Raw genomic sequence first — 26,009 nt, 5'->3', positions numbered from 1 at the left:
AAGGCTACAGACAGTCAGATTAGATTGGAAAGAGAAATCAGAAAGGTGACAACCACAAGAATAGCAATGGCAAGGCATATGACTGGCTCTTTCCATTTGTTTTCTTCACAGCCTTGTCTGCCAAAAGTGATAGAAGGAGGTGATTGTAGGAGCAGCTTTGGTGAGGAGAGAGAAAGAGAGCATGGCTGCTTTTGTGAAACAAGGGAGGTAGCCAGCATGACCAAGTGGAACTAAAAGGGTAAAGAAAATGTTGCTTTTATGAAAGACAACGGCGACCTGGTTGCAAGAAGGCAACACGGCAGCCCGGCCTCGCCTGGGCCACTCGGACTAATGACACACGCTGACACCAATGTGGTGGACGGTCGAAAGCCTTTATTATCTTATCTCATGGGTTTAAATAGTCTTGGGGGACTTTGCTACGTCAGAGGGGGGTTGTGGGGTCTCTAAGGTTAGTCGGGAGTGGAAAACTACTGGGTTAGGTGTGGTTACATGCTCTGGGGTTAATAGATAACATGAAGCAGGGAGAAGGGGGAAGGGTCTTTCTTTCCGTCACATCCCGAAATCTTCCGTTCGCCTGTCCCTATCTAGCACAAGAAAAGAATTTAGATTTTGCAAGAGCTGCACAGCAGATCTTCAAGACTAGGATATCAGAACTCTTTAGAGACCATTAGGGAAACAAGCCAACATCCAGAGAAGCAGTCGCCACGGCCAGAATATGAAAGATGGCTTCAGAAGAAACATCCCGCTGGCCCAGAAAAGGAAGTGAGGAAGACTGCAGTATCTGAAAAGGAAAGTGATTAGGTGTGTATTAGTGGTCTGGCTGTAGCAGGTGTGGCTCACCTACTCCATCCTATCACAGGAGGTGTGCTGGGAATCCACAGATTGGAGAGATCAGTGCGGTGGAGGCAGTCAAACACACTGCAGGAGGTTCACATAGGATACTCTATTGTGCTGCCTTTTTTGCTGCTTGTGAAGTCAGCCACAGGGAAGAAGGCATTTGGAATGTTTATCAGAATGGGAGCATTCTGACAAAGACTTTTTAGAGAGTCAGCTCATTTTCTAGGCTTGTCCAGCTCCTTCATCCCATTGATAAAATGTCATTGTTGTGCAGAATAAGCTGCTCATTATTTGTGCAGAACATGCACAAGACTGCAGTGGCATAGTAGATATATGACATTTGCACATGATTGCTGTGACTTGATACTTGTGTAACTAGATGATGAAAATGCTTTGCTTTATCTGAATTGGATTTTCCATGTAATGACCATAAAACTAAATTAGAGATGGATAAACTTGCTGAGATTTAATATGAGCTCATAGTAAAAAAATTTGTTTAAATAAACTTTATGTTCAGATGGGTTTTGACAACCAGCAAAACTGTTATTTCTCATTCTTTACTAAGATATGATCTCATTACACATGAACAATCCCTGCAACACATGCAGAAAATGGCATAAGAAAACCCCCTTTCTGATATAATCTCTGGTTGTCATATGTTGAATGCAAGGCTAATGAGCTTTGATCCAAGTGCCAACCAGTTTAATTCTCTCCATTATCTTGGCTGAATGGGGGTATTTATTAAGTTTCCCCACACGTGCTTGATGTGGCACAAAGGCAATGAATCATTCTTATGCCACCAATAACATTTGCTGTGACTTTCTCCACCAAGAACCAAAGGTAACTCTTGTTTTGTTGGAAAAACTCAGAACATGGCATGCAAAACCAGGAGTTCACATAGGGCCACACACAAGGGGATCTTATTCTGGTGATAATCTGGTTCATGGGGAGAAATAAATTGACTTTATTAGTCTGCTAGTGCTGCTGCCATAAGTCTGATGCTTTTCTGGTAGGAAGTTGCAGCAAGCCCAGCCTTATCTTCAGATCACAGTTTTTACCTTTGGTATGGAGCTAACACCTTACACAAGGCTGCCCTGTGATCCATGCTGCAGACTCATTAACTGTAGTAGAAGTTTCTACTGCACTGTGTTGATGCAGCCCACAGACCTATCCCCTACAGGAAATCAAAGCAGGTGGTGTAATCCAAGTTCAAATGGAGGGTGAAAGTAGAGAGAACACTGTTACGCAGGGCCACCCAGAAATAAGAGAGAGAAGTAGCTTGGGTTTTATAAAAGTGAACATGGTGAGAGTGGAAGTCTTGGATGCAAAAAGTAAGCAGAGATTCCCTTAAACCTCTCAAATCTGTCATGTTTTACAGAGCAATGTGATGTGTTGGGGATGGAATGCCAACCCTAACCTTGAAATTGTCTTATTTTCTCCACTTCTGTCAGTCGTGTTTCCTTAACATTATTTCAAGATCCTTCTTTTCTAGCAGGGCATTTCACAGACCACCAGGTATGCCTATGTGTAAATTCACACCCATTTGATGTGCCAGCTACAGTTCACAATGTAGGTTTATTGGAGGCTTTTCAAATATATTCCATTAATCAGATTCAAGGCAAAACTTTCCTCAGCTTGTCTTGAATAGACTTCACAAAGACCACGTAACATGCAATATTGCTTACCACCAGGCAGAAAACAACTGATACAAAAAATGCTCTTAAGCAAACCAACCAGGAAGAAATGTTTCCTGACTGCACTGAAAACGTAAAAAGAAGACTGTGGGATTTTCAGGACCAGCCCATCCCAGGTTATAATCTCTAACCTTCATATTTTCACGGTATTTCAACTCATGACACACAATCTGACCTTTAGTGAGAGGCATAAAGCTAAAAGCCTATGTAATTCAACAATTAAGCAGAGAGAATCAAAGGAGGAAAAGAAGGGAAGGGAAGGGAAGGGAAGGGAAGGGAAGGGAAGGGAAGGGAAGGGAAGGGAAGGGAAGGGAAGGGAAGGGAAGGGAAGGGAAGGGAAGGGAAGGGAAGGGAAGGGGAAGGGAAGGGGAAGGGAAGGGGAAGGGAAGGGGAAGGGAAGGGGAAGGGAAGGGGAAGGGAAGGGGAAGGGAAGGGGAAGGGAAGGGGAAGGGAAGGGGAAGGGAAGGGGAAGGGAAGGGGAAGGGAAGGGGAAGGGAAGGGGAAGGGAAGGGGAAGGGAAGGGGAAGGGAAGGGGAAGGGAAGGGGAAGGGAAGGGGAAGGGAAGGGGAAGGGAAGGGGAAGGGAAGGGGAAGGGAAGGGGAAGGGAAGGGGAAGGGAAGGGGAAGGGAAGGGGAAGGGAAGGGGAAGGGAAGGGGAAGGGAAGGGGAAGGGAAGGGGAAGGGAAGGGGAAGGGAAGGGGAAGGGAAGGGGAAGGGAAGGGGAAGGGAAGGGGAAGGGAAGGGGAAGGGAAGGGGAAGGGAAGGGGAAGGGAAGGGGAAGGGAAGGGGAAGGGAAGGGGAAGGGAAGGGGAAGGGAAGGGGAAGGGAAGGGGAAGGGAAGGGGAAGGGAAGGGGAAGGGAAGGGGAAGGGAAGGGGAAGGGAAGGGGAAGGGGAAGGGAAGGGGAAGGGAAGGGGAAGGGAAGGGGAAGGGAAGGGGAAGGGAAGGGGAAGGGAAGGGAAGGGGAAGGGAAGGGGAAGGGAAGGGGAAGGGAAGGGGAAGGGAAGGGGAAGGGAAGGGGAAGGGAAGGGGAAAGGAAGGGGAAGGGAAGGGGAAGGGAAGGGGAAGGGAAGGGGAAGGGAAGGGGAAGGGAAGGGGAAGGGAAGGGGAAGGGAAGGGGAAGGGAAGGGGAAGGGAAGGGGAAGGGGAAGGGGAAGGGGAAAAAGGGAAGAGTCTAACAAATTGTGTCTGGCCAAACACAGAAAAAAGAGAATTTTTCATCTGGGAAATTTGCTTCGAGGGGTCAGGTTAAAGAATTACCCAACCATTAAGGGAAGGGCACCATATCTACCCACATACCTAAGACCTTTCTAAGACCACAGAGTATGCCCCTTTTAATAATCTAAGCTTGATAACATAGCTAATGTCTTCAATACGGACATATTGTTTAAAAGCAACTAAGCACAAAAACAGCAAGAAGAAACAAAAGTATAACATTCTACAACTTACTCATTCATTTCATGAGACTTATTACTTTCCAGTTGCTTTAGGTTTTGCACAGAGGTGGAGAGGAGGCTAATTCATCTCTTATCCACCGTTATCAGACCGTAGGCAAACCAGCCAAATTTTGGTCACTGAAAGGAGTCAGATTTGAAAAATACAATCTCTGAATGATGGTTCAATTTTTCCATTTAAATGCACTGTGAATCTTCAGAATTTTTTATGAGACTGTTTCAAATTGAAGGAAATCCAAGCCAAAAATGGGGAGACACACTGAAACAGAGTGAGACTTGGCAGTGTGTTGACACTGCTGGGGCAGGAACAAAGGCTCAGCTAACAGCATATGCTATCTATTAAACTTTGTTCTTTGTGTATGTAGACAGAGAAAGGGAGAGAGTGAGAGAGGAAAGAATTCCAGCTCTCTTCTTGGTTTCAAACAAACCTTTTGTCCAGTTTATCTGATAGCCAATGGAGTCTGGAGAGAGCTAGACATTTTTGAGAATTATTCCACATGGTAAAATTTTAATTTGGTGCTTTCTCTGCTTTGTCAGAAAGTTATACACCCAACACAATCTAATGAAATCCATTAAAGAATCTGTTAAAGTGAGCATTATTGCAGCAATTGTCTGCTTTGTTTTTGATGAAGAAAAGCTTTTTCAAGCCTGGAAATCTTTTGTTGTTAAGAGACAGAAGGTGTTTCCAATTAAGTGGTTCACCTGCATACTAGAAATGTGTGGGAAACTTATATGGGAATGACAGTAACTCCTCAGGTCCTACATGAAAATTATAAAGGTTAAAATGATAAAACGTAAAGAAGATAAATGTTAAAAGTCCTGAAATAAAGCCATTGGGCTCAATAGTACTACAGGTGAGGACACCTAATAATGAAAAGGATTTTACCTAGTGTCTTTTTCTTATAGATTGAAGTCCTCTCTCCAACTGCAAACAGGAGTTTAAGATACAGGAGGCAAAAGGAAAAATCGAGCATTGGTTTGAAAAGGAAACCTAAAACCCTGGCCTAATAGGAGGAAATGGTAAAACCACCTCAGTTTTCATTATCACCAGGATTTCTCCTGCAGTTTCAGAGGATTAACACTTAGTGGGGTACTGAAGACTGTCTTGGCCTTCCAGATCAGTCCCTGAAAAGATTTCTTTCCTCACCTTTGTCCCCCGGATTTGTATAAAGTAGTAGACATCAGTACAGCAACAGGAATACTTGAAGCAGTGGCTGATATACCAGAGGGTTGTGCTACCACTCAGATGAACCTTGACAGTCTGGAAAAATGGACAAACAGGAACCTTATGAAGTTCATCAAGGGGAAGTCTTAAGTCCTGCACCTAAGGAAGAGTAACTCCAAGTACTGCTACACACAGGGGCTGGCCAGATGGAAGGCAGCTGTGCAGAAAAAGAATTCTTGGGGACAGTATGTTGCCCACTAGCTCCCAATGCATCCTTTTAGCACAAAAAGACCACCAGCATGTCAGTCTGCCTTAGGAAGATGATGGCGACCAGGCTGAGGGATGTGATACTTCCCTGCTACTCCATGCTGCTGAGTCATATCTGGAGTACTCTGCTGCGTTCTGGACTCCCTAGGATCAGAGAAACTTGGAGCTGCTGAAGCAAGTTCAGCAAAGGGTCACTCAGGTGATTAAGGGACAGGAGTACCTCACAAAGGGAGGCTGGGAGAAGTAGGATTGCTCAACCCGGAGAAGAAAAAGTTCAGGAGGTGCCTTATCAATATCAATAATCATCTGATGAAGGGAGTAAAGGAGACAGAGCCAGACTCTTATCAGTGGTGTCAAGTGAGAAGCCAAGAAGCAGAAAATTCTATTTTAAGAGAAGAAAAACATATTACTCTAAGGCCATCAGATTTCTGTCCTTACAGGGGTTCAAAACTTGACTTAGAATCATAGAATGGGTTGGGCTGAAACGCACCTTTAAAGGTCAACCAATCCAAGCATCTGCAATAAGCTGGGACATTCTCAAGTAGATCAGGTTGCTCAGAGCTCCATATATCCTGACCTTGAATGTTTCCAGGAATGGGCACCAATGGGAAGTCTTTCCTGTGTTTCACCATCCTTATTTGCAAAAGATTTCTTCCTTCTGTCCTGTATAATCTTTCCATTTTAAAGAATTTCCCATTTTCTTATCACAACAGGCTCTATTAAAAATTCTTGTAATGGTCCTGGGCAACCTGCTGTCGATGGCCCTGTTTTAGTACTGGCATTGTACTACATGATCTCCAAGGGTCCTTTCTAATCACAACCACTTTATGAATGCTCACAAATTCAGCAGCTGCATTGCCTTTACATATGCAGGCATCTCTGGGCTTGCTTGTACACAAGTCTGAGCAACTGACTCACAAGTTTCTCTTGTGAAAGGCTGTAGAGTTGTGTTATTTTATGTTTTATTGCGTTTATATTATGTATGCGATTTGTTCTATGTTCGTTCACATTGCAGTTGGTTTGTTCCATGTACCCCTTACTAGGTTGGTTCCATCCCCTGTTTCCCACCTTCCTTCCCTTGTCAATCCTCCCCAGAAGTGCAGAGTCATTCCCCTGTCCCCTCCCAGGATCACTGTCTGTCATCCGGCGTCCCTGCCCCTCCATCCAGAATCTTCCATCCAGGGCGTCGGGTGATTGGGTCAGGTCCTGGGCCCCTCCCATACCCCTCACCTATTGGCCCTTCCCTAAGAGCGAGCCACTCCCCTCGGACTCCCACTGGTCCAAGTTGTCCCCTTCCCCCCGTCCTATAAAACCCTCTGTCACCCTGTTCCAGGTGCCTTCTCTGGCAGGCACCAGCTCTGTTTGTTGGATCCTTGTTTCCTGTGTTGTCCCCGTTGGGATGTAATAAAGAGGATTTCGGCCCCCAGAGGAGGACTCTCTTCTTTCATTATGCTGCGAGGTTTTTGGCTGCTTCTTCGAACCCAGAAACAGCACTCTCCAAAGCCCACTGAGGTCCAGTGGGGAGTGCTGGAGACCTGCCCGCTCTCTCCCTCACGGAGAGCTAGCCGGGGGTGAGACGAGGCTTGAGGGAGAGGACACGGCAAAAGGCTGATCGTTGAGGGAAAATATTTCTGCAAGGTGGCAATTTGAGTAGATTTAACAAGACAACGTGCAATATAGTTATTGAGCCATGCAATAAAATATAATTGATGGCAGTCCATAGTCCCCATACACTTATTGTTTCATTTCTTTGGCAAAATTTACTATTTTTGAAATATGATTTCCTTGCTGAAGTGAAAATGAAGCTGCCCACTCTGAGCACAGGCATTATGTGGCACAGCTGGCTATTGGGAACACAGGAAATATTCTTTGATTTGAGTTGGAATTGGAATTAAATACTACATCTCAGTCAGACCAAGGGCTTGGATTTATTCTCCTTTGGACCACAGAAATACCCTGGAGAACCATTTAGTGTAGCATGTTTCACACAGAAATTTTATGGAAACATCTCCCAAAATATCATTTTGTGGGGGAAAAAAATTTCCATGTAGTTCCAGTTAAGCTATAGCTCCACCTAGAAAGGGAGATGATGAGACTGACAAGCAACTGTTTAATTTCCTATGTGGATCAAGACAAAAGATAGCCGTCATCTCTAATTATTGAATAAAATTACTTGATCAGTACATAATCAAGAAATATTTCTATGTTTTTAATATAAACAAATGTGTGTAGTTTATATTAAGACGTCAGACATGGTAAAGTGATTCTGAACAATTCCTTGCTGCACTACATCTGTGTCCTGGGTTGACTATATGATGCTTTTATCCCCAGTCATCTGTTCTGTTTATGCTGAATAATAAGTTTTGCACCTTTAAGACTTGTTCCAGGAGCGAAGGGGGGAGAAGAAGCGGGGAGTTTGTTTTCAGAAACTGCACTGACTCCACGTTCCTGCTCCTGGGCTGTGTTGTCTGCGGATGGACAGACAGCGGGACAGAGCCCTCCTGCGCTTTTAGTTCGTTTTAGCTAGCTGAGGCAAAGCAGTTCCCTGGACTGTGGCTTTTCCTTTCTTGGCCCTGCTCAGGCTGCTCTGGATGAACCCCAGAGGAGCAGCAGCAGCAGCGCCTGTGCCCAGCGGGCCGGGCCTGGGCCGTGGCATTGCCAGCGCCGGAGGGGCTGAGCAGAGACCGAGCGAGCCCAGCTGCAGCCTGGGGAGGGGATTGTTCTGAGTTTGTCTCTCTTTTGGAGCGGCAAGAGATTTTATTGTTCCATATTGTTTAGGTTTTCTTGTTTAATAAACAGTTTTTTCCACTTTTCTCCAAGGAGGTATCTTTTCCCAAACTGGTTGGAGGAGGGGCTGATTGAATCTGCCTTCTAGAGGAACCCTTTGGGGGTTCTCTCCCAAATTTGTCCTGAACCAGGACAATCTGCTAGAAAATTTTGTCCTTACTCACACAGAAAACTCTGTGGATGCATCTCCACAGACGTCTGCTCTCAGTAGAGTACTTCACCCACACATCTCTCTATGCAGCCAAGTCTAGACAAGACTACCATGCATCCAGCTTTTCCAGCTCTCACTCTCCATTCCCAGGTTTTTGCATGCGTCATTGAATCATGGGCCACCATCATGGGCCACCACAGATCTGAAACTCTTGGAAACTAAAGCTATTGCCAATGGTGTGTGGATTGCCTATCAAGAGTTATGCTAAATGGGATAGGCACACTGGGACCAAAGACTCTAGACAGCAATGGTCTCACTATCACATCCACAAGTGTTTGTGCTATGGGAATCTCAGATATGGCACCTTGGTATCTCACCTCCTTCCAGTGCTCCTTCCAGTCATTTTGCTTATACATGGTGTAGGTCTTGCTAGTCCTCACCACAGTACAAAGCCAGAACACAGCTGCTCTCCGTGTAAGAGCAGATGTGAGCTTTGACCACAGTACCCTTCTTCAAAGTTTGCCTAAATTCTTCTCAGGAAAATTGTTCATAAAGGATATTAAGAGTATAACATGCCCATAGGGGTAAATTGCTCTGTAACACTGTAGTTTTGTTTTGACTCAAATCACACAGAGGTAAGTATTTTCCTATTTATTTTCTTTTCCAACAAAATCTTTCTGTTCCTATTGCTCATGTAGATGTCTAACTCACCCATTAAACATACCCATTAAACATTATATAAATGGGATTGTTTTATTGGTTGTAAATGTCTTGTTATTCAGTTTCATGTCCCAATACTTTTGTTTTGTGAGGAAGGCAATCTTTACAGCAAGAATTATTTTGTACACTTCTGTCATGCTGTCACTTCCTTTTCCTTTCTAATCTAACAATCTCTACATTTTCCACAGTTTCCTTACATAAAAAGCTCACACCACTTTTTTTTTTTTTTTTTTTTTTTTTTTTTTTTTAATATTCCTGCAGTATTATTTTCAAGCTGGTTGACCTAGAAGGAACAGAGAGGACATGTCACTGGCTTATATAATTATATTACATTGTTTTCAATATTGTTTTCTATCTTTTTCCTCCTACATTTTATCAGTTTGCCAACACTTTTGCTGCTCTCAGAGCATATGGCTTGGCTAAGATGTCTGTTGTGACACTTTTTTCGTTGCATGGTTGTGATTAATTCAGAGCCAAGCAGTATGTCATTCTGATTTTTCCTTCCAACTTGCATTAATTTGCCTTTGTCTGCAAGGAATTTAATCTATCACCAAGCCACCTACCTTTCCTTACTCCAGCAGAAATTCCTCACAGACTTGTCTCATTTGGACTATCTTATTTATGTCCAAGAAATCTACAAACCTTATCTCCTTATTGTGTCACTTGTTGTCTAAAATAATTCCTAGTGAGGTTTTTCTTTCCTTGAAAAACAGAATTTTTCACAGTTCCTTTGAAATTGTCTGAATTAGCAGAAGCACCCCATAGAGTGTCACAGACAAAGTGTCATAGTGTGACAGCCTTTTTCCTGAAGGAATACTGTAAAAGAAAGAACAGTCAACAGAAATTAAGCAATTCTGATACTTTGACAAACCCTGTCTTGCTTCCCCCCATGACATTTTAGACTCTGGTGCTAGTTTTCTCATGAGGATGAGAAATTCCATGCTCAGTTCCTCAAAACAGGAGGAAAGGTCTTAGTCCCCCAGCAAGAGAAAGACTGTGGAGTCTGTGAACAACCTCACACAGGATATGTGAGGAAGGATGTCATTTTCACAGCTCCAAAGCCATGGAATTATTGTGTATGTAGTAGTATTTAGTACAAAGTGACTAAGGTTTTATATTGCAAAGAGGAATTGTGCATGCACAGAAACTGAGATACCACTGGCAGAGATGCAGAAACAAGAGACAAAGCCACCAGTGGAGATATGTGAGGAGCTGAGTGGTAAGAGAGGAATGGAAGAAACAGATAACTTACCTTTTGTGGGTCCAGCTGGGCTTGCTCTCTTCTGACACACACAGCTGGAGTTTCTATGAATTTCCTTGCTTGTGAATCACCTAAATGTGAAGTGATAAAATGTCTTTGTCACTCCCAGTATAATCAGTCCATCCTGCAGCTCACTCGCTTGACCTAGAAAGTTGAGGGGAGGCAATCCCAAAGCAAGCTCCATTTTCCAGCACTATTTCACAACCCTGAGCTCCTCTCCAGTCTTTCTGACTGCTTTCAATCACCATTGCCTCTGTCTCTCAAGAGTTCAGGCACTATTCATAGTGCGTAGTCCCCAGGCCATATGGCAGCAGGGATACGTAAGGAGCAAGTGTTTGCATGGGCATGGTTGAAAGCAACACAGACCTGATCTTCTCATTCCACATGACAAACAAAATATGGATTGCCATTCAGGTCCATAGGATAATCACTGATTGGTGGGGATTTTTCAAATTACCTGTCATAAGTTATTTCTGCCACTGGAGTAAATTCTAGAACGATTTTGACTTCAGCAGAGCTAAGTTGTTAAGCATTGAACGTTACGATAATCTACCAATTGTAAACATTGCTGCTAGAAGTGCAGTTACGCAGTCCATTCCTTAATTCCTTTGAATCCCTGGATGTCTTCAGTCCTACTCTTGAAACTTTACTTGTATTTCATGTTTCTTCCATTTCACATTTTGACCATTCACTCTGGCCTACACGCTTAACTTTTTAACCTGGAAAATAGTAGAGATTTCCCTGGTATACCAGTGATCGACATTAGCACATGTTAATCAGAGCTAGCCTGAGAACAGAAAAATTGTAGTGTCCAAATACCAGGATCAGTTGCTTCTGCTCTAACCTCTTCAGCATCTGAGAGGAGAATATTTCTCTGGGTAATCTGTTTCCCATTGCAGTTTTAAAGGTCTGCAACATTTTTATAGGCACAACGACCAAAGTGACTTAAGACTAAACTGTGTTGGCTCACCCTGGGGTAACCCCTATAAATGACAAACAAATCAGCATTTCACAGTTAAAAAACAACACCAAATGTTCTACAAAATCCCCCAGAAGTTTACTGCAGTGATGCTAACAATGCTAGACATTAGGGCAAGGAATTTCCTTTTTCCATTTCAAGAGAAAAAACACCACAGCTGTTTCTCAGTGGATTCCCTGCCAAGTTGAAAAGGTCACTGACCCAACCATGATGTAACACAAAATACTGGAAATGGTGGCTCGGTGGAACAGCTCTTCTCCAAAGCACTGTCTAATAACAATTTTCACTCTACAAAGAAGATATTTATCTAATGAGCCTCTTGTACTAAAGCCTTACTTAAAAAGGGTGGCAAGAATCTTCGCTCTTCTACAGGTCCAATGATCTGCAACAAAGGTTTTTTAACAGCTGGTAGGAATAGGGAAATTCTGTTCCTGAAAGTGACATGCATTAGCTTTAAGTACTGTGGAGGGTCAATGTTACCCTCAACAGTCATTGTATAATTGATGGTGGGCCTGTTAGAAACTGCAAGGGTAGAAATTTCACTTTCTCAGCAAAACACCTAAGGTACTACAGAGCCTAAACAGTAAAGGCAGAAACCGAAGTCTGGAGGAGCTCTGATGATAACTCACGTGATGGAACAGTAGTGGAGGCCCTGTGACTGAAAGCATGTGGAAACACCTGAGTGCAGATCACCCTCTACCCTCCAGGGGGGCGAGAGATGCGTGCTCATTTTCAAGATGGTGAGGGAAACTGGAGGCCTGGGAGGGTTGGAGCAACATAGGAAAGGTTACTGATACAGCTGATAGCATTTGCACAGGCACCTGCCATCTGCACTCGACTGGCACTGGCAGAAAACCATGGAGAAGTGGCTTACTGGGAGAGGACACCTGTGGGAGGAAGCCCTGAGAGCTGATGGCAGGGGATAACCAGGGCAATACCTCTGTTATGTGTAGTAGATATAATTCGCGTGGTTTCTAGTATGATATATGTGATATTGAATATTTGTTAGATATACACATTTGTATTAGGAGTCCCCGACAGCCTCGCAGGCGAAACCTGGTGTATGTTGAAATCTGATTTACACGTAAAAGGATGTGGCTGGCCAGGAGATGGGGATGGGCCAAGTCGGGAGAGAATAGGGACACCAGGCACTGATCATCGCGTGAACGACCCGAGATGTATATAATGGAAATCCTCGGGCAGATACATGTGAATGCAGCGCTCCTGTAAACTTCATCAAGGGATTCAACTACTCCAGACACTGAATTGCACTTCCCATCACCAAAAAAGGAAAATCTCATTAACCTATGGACTCTGAATGGAAGAAAAGACTGATTGCTGAAATCTTGGCCTCAGGCGGAATTTTCCCTATAAAACTTGCTTGTGCCAGGACGGAGGTGTGTGGGCACAGAGGAAAACCTCTGCTGAGGCTGACTTCTTTGTAGCACACCCAGGGCCGACCCTGGGCTTGGCTCTGTCCTTTCCTTGTGGCTGGCTAGATAGAATTTGATTGCAAAATAAATATTTTATTTTTTTATTTTCATTTGGCTGGACAAATTTTCATTTATAACACCTCCTTCAACAGAACAGTGAAGAAAAGCTGTAATTTGCAATTAATTCTCCTTGTTACTAGGAAGTGAGAAAATATGACTCTTTGTTCACAGATTGAAGTAGATTTCTGGGTAGATTTTCTAATTTTAGTACACATTTTCTTTATACAGTCTATATTTTGAAGGGTTAAATGATTGTACGCCTGAATGGGTCCTACAGCCATGCATAAAATTACCTCAGACCTGCTATTAGCTGTAAGGGTAGATTCAAGCTTCACTTGACCTTACCTCATGCCTTATCCTTGACTGATGCATCTAACAGTTACTAATTCTGCAGCAGTGGTCTTTCATATACTTTGGCACAGGGATTTTTGGGGTGTGGTGGCAGGTGGGAAAGCCAGTATGTTTTAGAACTCACTCCAGTGTGCACAGAAGAGGGAGAAAACATCCATTTCCAAAACAGAGCAGCTGCTTCTGGAAAGGATAGTGCTCAACTGACCATGTTCTCTTTGGCAATGGTGAAAGAAAATGCCCATTGTAATGTCCACATTTGCACATGAACGGGAAGGCAAAATGCAACCCAAAATGTACTTGCCATCTTGAGGGGTTATTTCCAAATGTTCCCTTTCTGCTGCAAGCTAAACAAACCTTGTGTACATTTGCACTTTAAGTGTGCAGTGAGAGGTTTTTATTTGAAGTACACTCACATTTGCTCTCCTTCCTTTCTCAAATTAGAAAAGATTTTGAGGAGGAAGTGTATGTTGGTAAACAGAATATCAAAAGCAAAAAGAAATATTTTTGTCTTATTACATCCACACTTCCTCTGTGTCAAAAGCACATAGCTTTCCCAGAACACAGCTTTATGGGGCAGATGGTAATTTTTGTCATCTTTCTTATTTATAAGTGAAGAATGACAGAAAGGATTTTTTAAAAAATATTTTGCATTACAAACTTGTTTTATTTTCCTGTTAAAGATTTTAGAGTTATAAATCCATACAGAATTTACACCTCTAAAATCCCCTATAAAGAGAGGATTGAAAAAAAAGTCTGGAGAGAGGTTTAAAGGGAAAGATGTCTTTAAGGTTTAACTGGCTATGAATATTAATCTCAGTTTTGACATGTCTTGGGAGTTCATAGCCTATTTATGTTGTCCACTGCAGTTCTGAGTAGAGATGCCAAAATAGGTATCAGCAGCCTGTTGGGGAGCCAGCTGTGATAAAGTTCTGCTGACACAACAAAACCCAACCTTATGGATCTTCTCAGACCAGTGCTGAGTGGAGGCAGAGACTTCATGCCTGTGTGTGCCTGCCTGTGCAAACACAACTCAAATCACTCAAGTGCTTCAGATATGATATCCTCCATTTCTGGCAAGCACTACACATGTAGCGTGTATCCCATACACACAGGAATTGTCCAGTAACTCACAAAGCTCTGAAGGGAAAGGATTGTTGTTAATATTTAGGTCAACCGCTTGATAACTCAGGTTGAAAACTATAAAGTAAACACCATCCACACGGGAAAAAAAAGATAAAGAAAGATAAAACCAAATTGAAATACTCTTTCATGCCCTTATTATGTATGCCAGAAAAAAGTGCGCAATTCCAGGGGGAAGATAAGAATCAATTTCATGTCATTTAAGTGACTAACTTATTACTTCGTTGGGAAATTGGATTTTTTTTTCTATTTGCAAGCTGTCCTTCTTTCTCAGGTACTTACCTTTTCTAAAGTTTACCTTTCCCACAGTTTGCCTATTAATAAACCTTGCTTAGTGACTGATTAGGAGCCACTTCATCGTCATTCATGGTTCTGGATGTAAAGCCAGGAATCTAAAAGGAATTTACATAAATAATCCCCATCACAGTTTACTCCACTCTAATAACCAGTTAATGAATGAAAGACCACTAGCTTGCCTTTTTTGTTTTGGTTTGTTTTCATTTTGTTTTTCCTTTTAAAATTTAGACCTCTGCTCTAAAGATGCTGGTGAGTCTCTGTGCAGCGGGAAAAGGATGTTACAGGACATCTAGGGTTTGCAGCTCTGAAATAACCTTGCTATGGGAGCTATTCAAAGCCAGGGTCAATAGGACTCTAAAATCTTCCTTGTTTCCTGTTTGTAGCCATCAGATCAGAAATCTTCACACTTCAGGGAAACATGGCTCAGCTGGGATAACTGAAGCTAGGGAATTCCAAGTTAAGACTCCTTTTGAAAGAGATCTTTGTGTGACTTTGAAAATATTTTTGTGGAAAATGTTCCTTTTGACAACTACTCTTTAAGTGAACAATAAATATTTTCCGCCATGATTTTCTATAAAATTGAAACATTCCATCAAAATTTGTGAAATGTAACCAAATCTACTTTTTACACTATTTAATGTACACAAATTAAAGCCACAGTCAATAGTTAAGGCAGAGGAATAGCTAGTCTTTCTTGCAGAGGGTTTTTCTTTGTTTCCAGCATTTTGTGTCCTAAAACTACTACTTGGAAAGAGTATTAGTACTGTTTTAGACACAAAATACCTGTGCATTCTGCAATGTATTGAGTGACAAAAGGTTCCTAATCCAGCCTACTAGGAGAAGAGAACCTAAACTATAGAGAGATATGAGGAATATTTGAGATCTTTTATGCTTTTATTTCTCATTCACTTTCAAATCTCAATCTTTTCAACAACAAAGAGGGCAACAAAGCCCTCTTATGCCCATATGTCAACTTTTGCCCTGCATGAACCTGGAAAAACCCTTCTAGGAGAATCTAAGTTTCACCCCACTCCTACTGGAAGTTACCTTCTGGAAAACCCTGCAGCAGACAACCCTGCCCATGGCCCAGTGCAGATTCAAGAGTGCTTCCGTCCATCTGCAAAACAAGATAAGCCCCATCCAGTCCTGCTCTAGGGACAATGCAGCTGCACCTGCCTGGCACGTCATTGTGCCAATACTTCTTATTGCCTGCCTGAATGGCTATTGTTTCTAAAGATCTCTGAAAATGAAATTTCCATCTCGGATGAATGGACTGTACCTGATCATATGATCATGCCTTCTAAATTTTTCAGCCTCAGGGTCCCAAAGCGAAGGCTTGAAAATTACATCCTTTACACCTGCAGGCATTACAGCCGGCTGAATCCTCCCCTGAGCTGTCAAAGCTTTATGTCCTGTTTCTGAGCAGATAGGAAGCTGTCTCTGGGTTGAAACATAGCAACCATTTAAGGGTACACAGCAGCAGCACAGAATAATTTGGCAAAGGAATGTAGAAGAAACGCTGCATCCAATTGAAATGACAGGAATATTCACAGGTAGGAAGAATGCAATTATCCAGGCTGGAAGCAGACCAGGATGCCATACATATTGCAAACATGGCATTTCTGAAAATGAAATGGCAGATGTTTTTTCTGAACTTCTGTCAAGCATACGTTTTACTATTTAAATCTGTAAGAACTACTCTGCCTTTCTGCCTTTGGGCCTTTTTGGTCTTTGGGTTTGGTTTTTTTTTTTTTTTTTCCACAAGTAGGTGCCAGAAAAATTAAATGTAACTTTATTTAAATATATAGATAAGTGCAAATGTACATACACAGACACAGACACACACGGACACAGACACACACACAAGTATTTATACATTTCCTTCTTTTTCTTCAGAATAGATTAATATTCTGAAGTAGATTAAAAGGGGAAAAGCTGCTCTCTGGGACCTCATGATCGCCTCTAGCCTCCAGCTGCAAGAGAGACCCAAGACAGACAAAACAAGGTATTCTGGAGGCAGCAATTTCGACTGACAGTGTGATAATCTAGGAGATTGTATAGATCTTGCTACTCTTAAGCTCTCAGAGGTAGTAAAATAGCTACAAAGGAGTGGGTCGTGCATGTTTCAGGGAAGACAGGAGGAGAGATGTAACTAACCCATTTGAGAAAAGCAGGTGCATAGCTCTGGGAAGAAACAAAACTCATTTCCCCACTCTGCAGCTGACCTCTTCAAGATCTGCCAGATGAATGGAAGTACACAACACAGCTCCTGGCTGGGGATTTTGTAATGGGTAGCATACACACACACAGAGGCACACAGAAAACCCTCCATGAGCCCTTTTTCACTATTCAGAATTCTACTACATATTTATTTAAATGCTCTAACTGTGAAGGTAAGATGAAACAGACTTGCTGCTCTCCCAGGGGAATAAACAAACAAACCAACCAAACAAACAAACAAAAAACCCCAAAAAAACCCCAAACAAACAGACAAACAAAAAAACGACAACCAAACCAACCCTACAAAAACCCCACCCCCAAATTGAACAACAAAATAATATGAGAAGGTTTTTTATATTAATTGTTTTTATTAACAAGTAAAAGAAAACACTTAACAGCAGAGGTAACCTGTTCCCAGCAGAGGGATTTTTCTTCAAGATTTAAGCACCATGAGACACAATAGGAGCAGAAAACTGGAGGCAAATGTATCAATGTAGGCCTCCCTCTGGGTCTCAGTGAGTCAAATATTTAACTACATTAATTGGTCTTCCTCCATTGACATGGGAAATTCAGGTGATTCACTGATGCCCAACAGTTCAGTCCTTTCCGCCAGTCATAACAGATCATTCACCTTCTCTGTGATGCTGCTGTGTTAGGGATGAAAGCAAGCTCTGAGGGCAGTAATTCCTTCCACTTGAAAAGAGAATTCTTCAAGCAGCACTAAAAGGGAAAGTTGCCACAGAAGATCCTGTGTCTCTGACCTCGCCTCTCCAATTAAGATTTCCGGATTTGCAGAGCAAACTAAAACACTCATTTACATTTTTTTCTCAATGAAGAATGAGGTTTTTTTAACCAGAACAAATAAAGCCAGAGCACACATCTTTTTCTCAAGTCTTATTTACACAGGTGCCAAGACAAGGTCTTTGTTAAATAAAAACAAGTGAATTAAATAGCGGTAACAGTGTTACTTTTTCAGCTGAGATCACCATTTTGATTGGGTTGAATATGAACATAGGGGAAAAGTAGATACTTTATCTCTTATCCACTCAAGCTAGCCTGATTATTGTTGTAACTTGACATGAACAAATGCAGTAGTATGTCTAGATCTGCTGCTCCCACTTAAGGCTGATATTGAAAAATGAGAAATAGTTCAAAAGAGCTACATGACTCAGTGAATGAATGATCCATAAAACATGCCTAGTGGTGGGAAACATGATACATCCAATTTATCTGCTTTATCTGAAAAAAATCAAAAGGAAAAAGTCTGCTAATAGCAGACATGATTCTTTAGGGAAGCAGAAGAAGACAGAACTTGATTTCAGAGTGGGAAATTCATCATGGCTGCAAACAATAGAAAAGAAACATTTTTTGACAGCAAGGGAGATTAGCACGAAACCACCCCTCCTAGGGCAGGCTTACCTGGTTCAATGTAGAGCCTGTCAGACATTTCCATGCATGCCATCTCATTTATCTGAATCAGTGCCAGGCCAGGATGCACCCTCAAGTACTGCAGTTCTTTTGCATGACACTGGGTTAAGCCTGGTTTCTTCTCTCTGTCCTGAATGCTGAGCCTGGCTTCTCCTCACACTCTTTGCTCAACTCTGTGCTGTGCAAGCATGGCCTGAAGTCTCCAAGCCAAGATGCTTACTCTTTGAAATCGTACCTGTACACAAGTCCAGCTAGGGTTTGTGCTGAAGTAATTTTCAGTTCAGGTTCAGTTTAAAAAACAAGTACGTGGTTCAAGCCCTGTTAAATTATCTCATGAACACAGAGTCTTTGATTAACTTTTCTGGATTTAACTGAGGATTTACCTGGAAATTATCAAATCTATCTGGCTGTGTCTGTATCAGGGGTAGCATGGCAGGAGAGATGTGTATGGTCACAGTGAAACACAGACCCTTGGCTATACAGTAAAGGCAACTTTCTTCTCTTTCTCCCTCTCTCTCAGACATGTAAGGCAGAAAAATCAAGTACAACCCCCAGCACTGTGTTTTCTAACTTTATTTCTATTTGGTTCCATCATGTGATTGAGAGAACTAATTGAGTCTACTATGAAAAATTAATGCAACCTCCAGCCAGTTGGTGGATGTAAGTCTTGTAGTTTTATATCTAAACAGGATTAAAATTTGTTTGGAAATCATAAAGAAACATGGTTATTTATGCCACTCTGCCAAGAGGTAGCCCAGCTGAGGGAACAGTGCACTTTCCAACAGAGGTGGGAGGTTTGCAAGATTAACCACAAACTGAATTCTGTATACATCTCAGACTATATATAGACTCAAAAAATCCATTCATGTTTGTTTTTTTTTCAGATAAATCAACAGATTAAGATATTCCTACTTGCTTGAGAGTCAGTGCTGGATTCTAGTTATCTCAAGATCAGATGTGGACCCAGTGGTTGCAGGACACAGCCTTCTTCCAGGTGTGCAGTTTCCTCAAAATCCAAACTAAAACCAATCTGCTTCAGATGCACAACCGTTAATAAGGAGACTTTTTTCAGTTAGGTAAAGGGGCAGATCATGAATTGAATGATCACTGAGGTTGGAAGTACCTCTGTAGGTTGACTCATCCAATGCCCTTGCTCAAAACTCAACCACAACAGGTTACTCATGGCCATGTTCACTTAAGGTTTGACTGTTTCTGAGGACTGAGATTCCACAGCTTCTCTGGGCAACAGTGTTTGACCTATCTGACCATTAAAAAAAAAGTAGAATTCTTTTCTCACACTGAAATGGAATTTTCTGCATCTCAGTTAGTGCCTGGTTTTTTTGCTCTTTCACTGGATCCCACTGAGGTAGGTCTGCTTCTGATTAAAATCAGTAAGGAGACTATTACCAAAAGTATCATCTGGTTTAGAGACAGTCACAGCACTGAAGGATCCTGGACTCAGGAGGCCTTTGCCCCTGACTGACTTGGTGGCCATACACTCCCCCTTCCCTTGCAAAGCACCATGAGATCAGTTGTGATTATTATATATTAGTTTTGAGTCACCAGCCTTTTTATAGTATTGTTCATTTCCTTCCTTCCTCCCCTCCCCTCCCCTCCCCTCCCCTCCCCTCCCCTCCCCTCCCCTCCCCTCCCCTCCCCTCCCCTCCCCTCCCCTCCCCTCCCCTCCCCTCCCCTCCCCTCCCCTCCCCTCCCCTCCCCTCCCCTCCCCTCCCCTCCCCTCCTCTTCTCTCCTGTCCCCTCCCCTCCTCTTCTCTCCCCTCCCCTCCCCTCCCCTCCCCTCCCCTCCCCTCCCCTCCCCTCCCCTCCCCTCCCCTCCCCTCCCCTCCCCTCCCCTCCCCTCCCCTCCCCTCCCCTCCCCTCCCCTCCCCTCCCCTCCCCTCCCCTCCCCTCCCCTCCCCTCCCCTCCCCTCCTCTCCTGTCCCCTCCCCTCCCCGTTTAGTATTTCCACTGTCCATCTCCAAGCTAAGATGCCCAGAGATGCTAAAATAGAGAAGCTCATCTCAATTTTCCATGTTACATGAAGCATGCAATCAGGATTGCCTGCCTTACTTTACACAGTCAAGACAACCCACTGAACTTAAGACTTTATTTAGTAAAATCTGTTTATAGGACTGAAGCATAAACGCCTGATCGTATCAGTTGTTCCTTCAGTCCTGAACATCTTCAGTCAGGAGCAGAGATAGGGCTTCTCTGCTACAGGCTTCTGACTTTAAACAGGATATAACCTAGCTCATAAACATGACTGGAGCTTTCAGGCAGAGGAGTACAAGGTAACAAGATACAGAGAAATTATTACAATTATTAAGCAAGATATAGTACTATACACACTAAAGGAGACTGGCTTCTGCATATTGGTGTTTATTTCCAAGCCACTTGACATTTGTAGCCTTTCAGCTCCATACTTTTGGGAGGTCCTGAGGTAAACAGGAAATAGCCAGGTGCTGAACAGGGGCCATTGAGGTGTTGGACTCAAAAGCAGTCAGCACCATCCTCTTCCTTTTGCATTCAGATATGGGAGCTGCAGTCTGGTTCAAGTTGTTGCTTTTCAGCAAATACACAGCAGAAAAGCCTTGGCTGGAGTACCACTCCTGCTGCCAGCTTTCCTGGTTGCTCTGGAGGACTTGGCTGAAATTCTACTCTGCCTAGACAAGGTAGGATTACGGACCCTTGTTTCACCTTCCCATGCATTTTCTGTTCAGTGTGAGCAGTGTGGCCTGGTTATTTTGTACAAGAGACAGTCTACAGGTAAGTGACAGAGACACTGACCAAGGCAAGGAGGATACCTGGCAGTCAGCACGAGAGTAGGATGTGTTGTGGGCTCTGGGCAGGACTGCTGATTGCACATATACTCAGTGTGTGGTAAACGTAAGTGCCCAGAAGGTTTTGCTGGAGGGAATTAAAGAGCAGAGGAAATCTGGCTTCCTTTCAAGTTAGGCAGCAGCTGAACAGGAGGCTGAAGGATCAAAATTTTGGACACAGACAATTAAAGTGTCAGTCTTTGTGAATGTAGCTACTGGTGCTTAGAATGAGATTAATTTAAATCTGCATATCAGACCTACATTAGAAGAAAGGTGCTTTCAGTTCAGAGCAGGATTTAGAGACAGTGTATAATCAAAGAAACGTTAATGGACTGCAAATATTTTTTGAATTCTATTTTAATTATACTGGTGATGCTACTGTAAGTATTAGTAAAAATGCAAAACATGTTTTACAGCAGCAATTTAAAAAGGATGTCTTGTAAAGTGAGAAGTACAATAGAAGTACAAATATGGGTATTTTTGGACAGTCAGAAAAAACTTGGGAAGTTGATACCAAATAAAAATTTAGTTTGCATTAAAATGTAGGTTGGGCAAAAGAGATAAAATTTTTTGCATATTTTATACTCTCTCTGTGAGCAGATTACAATATAGTGAACTTCTTAATAGTTTTAAGATAAGCTAATTGGCAAGTTATTTTTGCATTTTGCACATGATGCTAATCATGCTTGTAGCTTTATGGGTATGAGTACAATGACTGTTTTATTTCTAGAAATCAAGTAATGCTTTCATAAACTTGTCTCATGCTTATTTTTTTATAAAGCTGCACAGAAAGGTCAAAGAAAGGGTTGTCTTATATATATGGCAGCTCCCAGTGGGTTAAAGAATAGAAGTGGTTTATAAATAAAAGCCTCTTTTATCTGTCCTTTGATCCCCACACAACAAAACCTCCTTGCAAGTACTTTGCTTGACATAGTCGTCATTTCTTATTAGTTTCAAAATATCTGGAAGACATTGTCTTGATCATAAGTTTATGGGTACACTCTGCTGGGAACAGAGAAAAGGCTTTTTTGCACAGGGAGGGAAGAGGCCATACATTATTTCTTTCCATGATTTTTGGCTCCCTGGCCCCTGACAGACTGGGCTGGTGGCTAGATCCTGTACCTTTCAGGACAGGTTCATAGCTGGACAAAGTTGGAATTACCTCCAAAAATTATGTATCTTAGCCACATGTTTCATCCCCGTCTGAGATTCTAATGTGCTTCTCTGTCAAGGGCTGTAAGAATTACAGGTCTTCAGGGCAGCTCTGTACATTTCTGCTGAGTAACTTCAAAAGTGTGTGCCACCAGCTCTCCAGCTGGCCTCTCAGAGAGAAGAAACAGGAGGTACATCACCTTGACACCTCTGCCTCCAAACTCCCCTGCTCCACTTTTAGCCTGGCCTGACACCTATGCTGGGGTGTTACACCTTGTGAAGAAAGGTAGGAAATTGAGACAGCAACCCACACATCCTTTCCAAACTCCAGCAGAGATATGTGATGAATTGCCAAAGAGGGGAACTTCCTATACTGGGTTTTGTGGGTCCCTGACACACAGGCAAAGCGGGTCTCTAATGCTAGAACTAAGAGTTTCAGTCTCTCATTTTTGTGGGATGGAAATAAAAGGGCCATTGAAATCAGTAGAAATCCCTTCCTTTTACAACCCTAAATGGGCTGTTTGAAAGAGAAATAATTAATCTCACACACTGAAATAGATGAAGACAAGGATATTTTAAAAGGACCATCTTTAACTCTGCCAATAAATTATTTTTCACATTTAGACTTTGAATTTTTTATCTGCTTGTACTTTTTTGCTTATTCTTAAACTTTGCAGAGTTTGTTTAGTCCCTTTTCCCTTAAAAAGTTTACAAAAGTGTTGCTAATTTTCATTTATTAAAAACAGTTTTCCTGCATAAAAGTAATTCCAACTGATCATTAAAAACAGATTGTAAGAGGTAAAGAAAATATATTGATTGCATAAAATTTGAATGGCAAGAAATATGTTTTTAATTAGTTTTACTTTATTAATGGACAAGTGCTATCTTATTAAATCTAAATTGGATGTGCACTGAGGAGCACTAATGTGAACCATTCCAAAGACAAAAATTAAATACACGTTGGTACATAATAAAGATCTCATATATAATAGAGGATTTACAAAAATATCTTTCAATTTTTGAACAGATCAACATGGAAGTATTTCACCATCTGAGTTCAGGGTAAGGTCCCTAGCATAGAGTGTATTTCTTCAAATGCCTGATTCTTTTTTCTGTTGGATATGTTTATGTAGCTTCATTTTCTTCCAGGCTACTGCTTCCAGTTTCTAACAGTTCAAAATAAGATTTGGGCCAGAAAAGCTGAAAACATCCAGCTAAAATGTAGTAGTAGTGCAGACAAAAACAATCAAATGTTGACCCCAAATGCAATTAATTTCAATGCAATTAAACTTCTCTGTGCAGCAGAAAACTACTTGTCTTGACTCCTATTTCCCTCCTTCAGCAGGCTGTTTTACGGTCATAGTCAGGAGTCAGAGCAGCTGGAGATGATTGTGCTCAGTGTCATGGACCAACTTCATCCCCTCAACCCTTCTGGTATCTGACAGCAACCTGGGTTTCCAGTACGTGAAAAAGCCTTTTTGAATTTGATTTTGGTCCAACAACATAATAGACCAACTGGAAGCAGTTCAGGCCCGCTCCAGCTGTTTCTTCTGATACACTCACAATGATAAGTGGTCTAATCCTGTCTTTCACTAAAATACCTAGCAAAGCCACAATAACCACACATGCATTGCAGGTTCCTTCATTTTGAGCAGAGACAGTTATTTGGGCTCTCAGTATAACCCTGCTGTTGCTTCACTCATCTGGTTTCAGAAAAAAACCAAGTGTATTTGAATATTCTTTAATGAAGGGAGGTTATTAGATCACTGATCTGAGCACACATGTGTCAACCCACAGCAGCAGTGGGTTTTTCCAAGACATATTGAAACACCAAAAAGGAATTTCCTGTATTTACTTGGAATAAACTATTTTTTGCAACTAGTCTTAAGAATACGAACAGTGTTTAGAGTGAGAAGTTGAAGGCACATAGACACAACAAAGCTTGGGTTTATTTGTTCAAAGGGAAGTTAATGACTTCCAGTTGTTCAGTGTTTCACAACCAACTCCCTCAAACTCCTAGCTGGAGCTTCAGCCTTTCTGGTGCTGAGGATTAGATGCCAGCATCAGGACACTTGTTCAGTCTAGTAGAAAGATTGGTTACCTACTCCTACCATCCTGTTGGACATGGGGAAATGGATACTTCACTGGAAATTAAAGTAATCCTTTTTGGCTTGTGGGTGAGAGGACTGAGGGGCATGTGAACAGATCCTGTTGGCTTGTCATGGTGATGACAATGTGCAGTGGCAAGGACTGCTATGGCATGGAAAGGAGGGGCAGAGGGTGGCAGCTTTTCACATTTCAGCAAACCCACTGAATTACTCCTTTGGCAACACTATTCTTTGTTATCCAGGAAGATGAGAAGACAAGGTGGGTAGAAGGGAGTTACTGCTAGGGACCTTTGTTACAGCAGACTTTTTCTGTGGCACATTTTGACATCCCTGAAAAGACAGGACAGGCTACTGTTGCTTCCCTGGCTCCTTTGCAACAGTGCCAAGACTGAATCACGGACCAGGAGCTAGATGACACTGCATAATGCACTGAAAAATTCCCTAGAAAATTCCCTAACTCTGATCCATAAACTACATTTTCAAGTATATTTAAATAATTTGTTTGTTTGGCTTTTTATATCTTCTGCCTTTGGAGGTGTTTGAGAAAGAACAATTACCACACAAAATAAACCAAAATGTGATTATTTCATACTGGAAAGCATGTTATGAAATCAGTGAGAAATTTCCCTGACTTAAGACCCAGAAAAAAAATCTGAATCCTGAAAGACTATACCTTGAGGTGTCTTGGACTGCCTGCCTGCATTCATGGCACTGAACTGAAGCTTTTTGTAGATGTTATTATACTAGTAATTACAGTGTATAGTTCAGCTACTGAGGTTAAAACTTTGATCAAAGTTTCTAGGACTTCACATAAAAGGCTTACTATTTATACAGAGTGAGGTTCCTTTGCCATTAGTTAAAAAAAAAAAAATCCAAAAACCTCACAGGGCTAGAATGTTCTGGTCTCATAGAATAAGCATTTTCCACTAATGTTTTTATTTAAAGAACAATTTTTTTCAGGTAAAAGCAGTTTTTCAGATTTTGTTTGCATTTCACTATATTGGGAGTGTAGTTAAGTCCAGATTTTAACATGCTCAGAAAAGAAAAATAGGGACACAAGGCATAAGGTGTATGCATGTAAGTTAACATACATGCATTTGAATTTCATGAAGCTCCTACTCTCAACAAATGAATCACTATTATGTACATTCTTAAAGTCCTAGGATGGGTTTATGTTCGGATGAGGTAGCTGCACAGGGAAGCCATGTAGCTAAATTTCTCTAGCACATGTATCCCTGAAACCTTCATAGAAAAACTGGTTACACAGATTTCTGTTCTGCAGAGACCAATGGCAGGGTACTGAAATCTCATTTTCAGTGAAGTATCCCTCTGCCAGGGCTCCACATGAGCAATGAATCAAGCACAGTCCCAGAAGCTGAGTGCAACAGAAGACCAGGATCACAGGTACTGGGCAGCTTTGGAAAGATTAAATGAATGCAAAGAGTGTCTTGTGCAAAGAAAGATGGGAGGGAACAACACAATGCTATGGACATCACTGAGTAATTGCTTGAACAAGGAAGGAAGGGGTCCAATGAATTCTTGGAACTGTGATTTACATAAGGGAGGTTTATGACTAACATGGTTGTTTGAACCAGTAGTCATAGAGCATGACTGCTTGAAAACACTCAAAGAACAGATGCAATCCTTAAGAGAGTGCTTGAGAAACTGTAAGATTTAATTAAAGAGGC

At 42.1% G+C, this 26,009-nt stretch overlaps 1 long non-coding RNA gene across 1 annotated transcript in view; it reads right to left on the bottom strand.

Annotated features, from left to right (window-relative positions):
• Positions 1-362: 362 nt before the first annotated feature.
• The window catches only part of LOC140681796 (uncharacterized), a 98,646-nt gene continuing 72,999 nt past the window's right edge, over positions 363-26,009 (bottom strand). Inside the window, exons 3-4 of the long non-coding RNA XR_012052993.1 lie at positions 10,326-10,405; positions 363-781 (exon numbers count right to left, since the gene is read on the bottom strand). This is a non-coding gene — a long non-coding RNA (uncharacterized lncRNA). The remainder of the gene's footprint in view (positions 782-10,325; positions 10,406-26,009) is intronic.

This window comes from Taeniopygia guttata, chromosome Z (assembly GCF_048771995.1).
Source record: "Taeniopygia guttata chromosome Z, bTaeGut7.mat, whole genome shotgun sequence".
Taxonomy (NCBI): domain Eukaryota; kingdom Metazoa; phylum Chordata; class Aves; order Passeriformes; family Estrildidae; genus Taeniopygia; species Taeniopygia guttata.
This window is presented reverse-complemented; position numbering and strand designations above follow the sequence as displayed.